Source organism: Saccopteryx leptura, chromosome 5 (genome assembly GCF_036850995.1).
Source record: "Saccopteryx leptura isolate mSacLep1 chromosome 5, mSacLep1_pri_phased_curated, whole genome shotgun sequence".
NCBI lineage: Eukaryota > Metazoa > Chordata > Mammalia > Chiroptera > Emballonuridae > Saccopteryx > Saccopteryx leptura.
The window spans coordinates 54,659,072-54,662,864 of record NC_089507.1 but is presented as its reverse complement, the minus strand read 5'-3'; positions in this window follow the sequence as shown (position 1 = coordinate 54,662,864).

Genomic DNA, 3,793 nt, shown 5'->3' with positions numbered 1-3,793 from the left:
TAACAGGTGATAGTCTTGTTTATTGATCTCAGCAGGGGGCTTTCTTGAAACTGTATCCAGGAATGCGATTGGCGTAACCTGAGACTCTGAAGGCCTCTTCCACCAACTAATCTCTCTGGGGGCAGGGTGTTTTTTCAGCCTCAGTAGGGGGAGGTGTATCTCAGATCTCCATGGAGACCTGATTTACTGCTCCTCCTCCCCACTTCTTGTTTTCAGCTGTGTCTTGTTGCACTGGTTGGAGCTGGAGAGATATCTGGAGATCTCTGATCTGGAAGCAATTCAGTACTGTTTTGTGGGGAAGCATCAGTCCCTCCCCCAGCTATGGCCACCTCCAGCATGGATGAGTCAGCTTTTTAGGTCATCTCCTGCATTCCTTAGTCCCTCACAGTCTGTCCCTCTCTCTTTCCTTTCCACCTGGGAGATAAGGCGGTCTTTTCAACACACCTCGCTCCCTGGTCGCCAGGCAAGTGACTGTGAGCAGTATTTTCTGCTCTTTTCCCTGGAGTGAGATCCCCTCTGGGCTCTCAGCTTCACCCCCCTCACTGTTCCTGTAAGCAGGGGAGATTCAGGTGCTCCCTACCAGGTTTGTTGTGGCTTCTTCTTTGCTCCTTGGTTTTTGAGAGCTGTTCTTGTAGTCCAGAGTTGGCTTTTCATGCTGATTTTTCCTAAATTGATTTGTATTCCAGTTTGGTGGTGAGAGCTGGGTGTGTGTGTGTCTGCCTACTCCGCTGCCATCTTCAGGTTGTGAGTTACTAGTCTTTAATGACCATCCCATATCTGTTACCTATGTATGGTCTTCCAGCCATATATGGTCTTTTCACATACAGGTAAATTTGCAATTTTAGTTGCTGTTTTTTTTAAAATTCTGTGTGAAGAGATTTGTTTTTTCCATAGCACTTAGATGTAGATGTCAGTAGTAGTCATATATATCCTAAGAACATACAGATTAGTTCTGCATGCAGTGAGTTCAAAAGTTATGTTTCCCAGAACAGAATATAAAACACACTCTTTAAACATAGAAATAAAGTTTTTTTTTTAATTATTACACAATAGGGTCAGTGATAAAACCTTTAGATTTAAACTATTCTTGATATTCCAATGAATGCCTACTAAATTTGGTTTAGGATAATTAGTGCATCAGTAAGAAACAGAACTTATGGGATGTATATGCAAAGAGATATATCCTGGGGAATTGGCTCACAAGTTTATGGAAGCTAAGAAGTCCCACAATCTTCCATCTGCTAGCTGGAAACCAAGAAAAGCCAGTAGTGTAGTTCCAGTCCCATTATGAAGCTTGAGAACCAGGAGTGGCGATAGTGTAAGTACTAGTCCAAGGATAAGAGAACAATGTACCGGCTCACAAAAAAGACTGAAGGAGGTAATTCTCCCTTCCTCTTCTCTTTGGTATTATTTGGGCCCTCAATAGATTGGATGATGCCCACACTCATTGAGGAGATCAACCTGCTTTCCTCACTCTACCATTTCAAATGTTGATCTTAGCCAGAAATTCCCTCACAGATGTACTCCAAACTTATGTTTAACTAAAAATGTGGGTACTCTGTGACCCACTCAGGTTGATACATAAGATTAACCTTCATGATTATATTAGTCAAGTTAAAAATAATGATATATGCCCTGGCCGGTTGGCTCAGTGGTAGAGCGTCGGCCTGGTATGCAGAAGTCCTGGGTTCGATTCCCGGCCAGGACACATAGGGGAGGCGCCCATCTGCTTCTCCACCCCTCCCCCTCTCCTTTCTCTCTGTCTCTCTCTTCCCCTCCTGCAGCCGAGGCTCCATTGGAGCAAAGATGGCCCGGGTGCTGGGGATGGCTCCTTGGCCTCTGCCCCAAGTGCTAGAGTAGCTCTGGTCACAACAGAACGATGCCCCGGAGGGGCAGAGCATCGCCCCCTGGTGGGCAGAGCGTCACCCCCTGGTGGGCGTGCCAGGTGGATCCCGGTCGGGCGCATGCAGGAGTCTGTCTGACTGTCTCTCCCCGTTTCCAGCTTCATAAAAATACAAAAAAATAAAAATAAAAAAAGATAATGATATATGATAATGTTCTTCACATGATACTTTTCATGATATCTTGAGGACTTTTAAACTCTGGTATATTTGCCTCAAATTCTGAAACAAGTCCTAAGTATTCAGGACTCCCTTGCTCTTTGTGTATCATTGCAAACATGGCATTCTAGGGAAATCCAGTGATTCATGAACTTTAATGCAAATTGATTTATCAAATTACTTCTCTACATAGCGGTAATTTTTATATATGTATAAGGAATAGTGGATTAACTAATTTATCAATTTCATCTCCATAATGCTTAAGTAACTTTTGTTCTCAATTTTCTTTTGCATTCCAGATACATAGAATCTAAAAAGACATAATTTTTTTTTCTAAAGAATATTTTGATATGTGTAGAAGGTCAAGTTACAAAGCAAACCAGTAGCTTTGTATAAGTACATGTTTATCTGAGGATGGAGGGGCACCATGCAAAAATTGATGACTTCTGAGTGGAAAAACAGAAATAAATCCAAATTGTACAAGTAAAACTAGAGTGAATTTTCATTGTTGTTAGTATATCTTCAAAATAAGGCTGATGCTGTTTGGTTTAATGGAGTGGGCTTTAACATAGAAATATATGTTATCTTTGGCCTTGAGTTGATTATAAATATTTGGTTTTTTTAAGCCAAAATTTCTGAAATTCCTGACTCACAGAATTATGATATATAAATCAAGCAGAATCAAAACTCCTAAGTTTTGCTTAGCTTGGTTAGAGTAACTGATGTTGGAGCATGACAACTGAATAAGACACCTCATGTTGAATTTGGATTATTTCATTTATTTAGTTCTAAAGGCAATGGGGTCATCTTTAATAAAATTTGCATCACTAATGCCATGTCAGCATGGAGTGGAACAAATGCCTATTTCAATATTAAGGTCCAAGAAGCTGAAGAAACCCTCATAAATAGTCTGCAGAGTTTCTAATTCTGCCTGCTAAGAAATCAACAATGTCAGTCTCAACCTCATCCTGTGAAGCATTTTCTTGAGCATATTGGCCAAAATTGCTCATGAGTTTTCAGCAGCAGGGCCCTGGAACAGAAGATTTACCTCATGCACATGTCCAAAAATATTTGCCAAGTAAGCCAAGCAATGAATGAATATCTGCCTTTCAAATTGTTCTAAGTGGGCTTTTATTTTTCTCTTTCTCTGAACTTTAATTGAGTGCATGGACTTTGTCCCCTGGAATGCCAATGCATATCCATATAGTAGAAAAAATTATAATCTTATTCCAGGTTTTGACTCAATTTTTTTAAACAGTAGTGATTCAAGGTTCTGGCTCTGATGAAGTTGACCACTTTCACAGCAGCAGAAAGGACTTCTTTCAGTGTTATTGGCTGTGTCTTTGATACCAACACAAGCCAATCTGTACGGCAATTCATTCTGATGTGGTGGGTTGCTTCTCTCTTCACCAAAGCAACAAAGTTAGATGTATTTCCAAGGATCACAGGTGCTCCATTTTGCATAAAATATCAGAACATTCTCTCAGTTGAAGTATTACTTGGCAAAGAAACAATGTTGACAGCCCTTGGAGTTTCTAAAAGGGGCTCACAAAATAGGATTTCTTACAGGAGTTCATTTATCCTTACCAGATGTAAGTAGTTTTATCTGGTTCAGTGCTGAATAAAAACAATTTTCCACCATGATTTGATTCAAAACATTAAAGGAAATGTCAGTGACTTTGTATTGGATAATAGGATTTTATAGTGACACACTTTTGATTTTAATTCTTTGT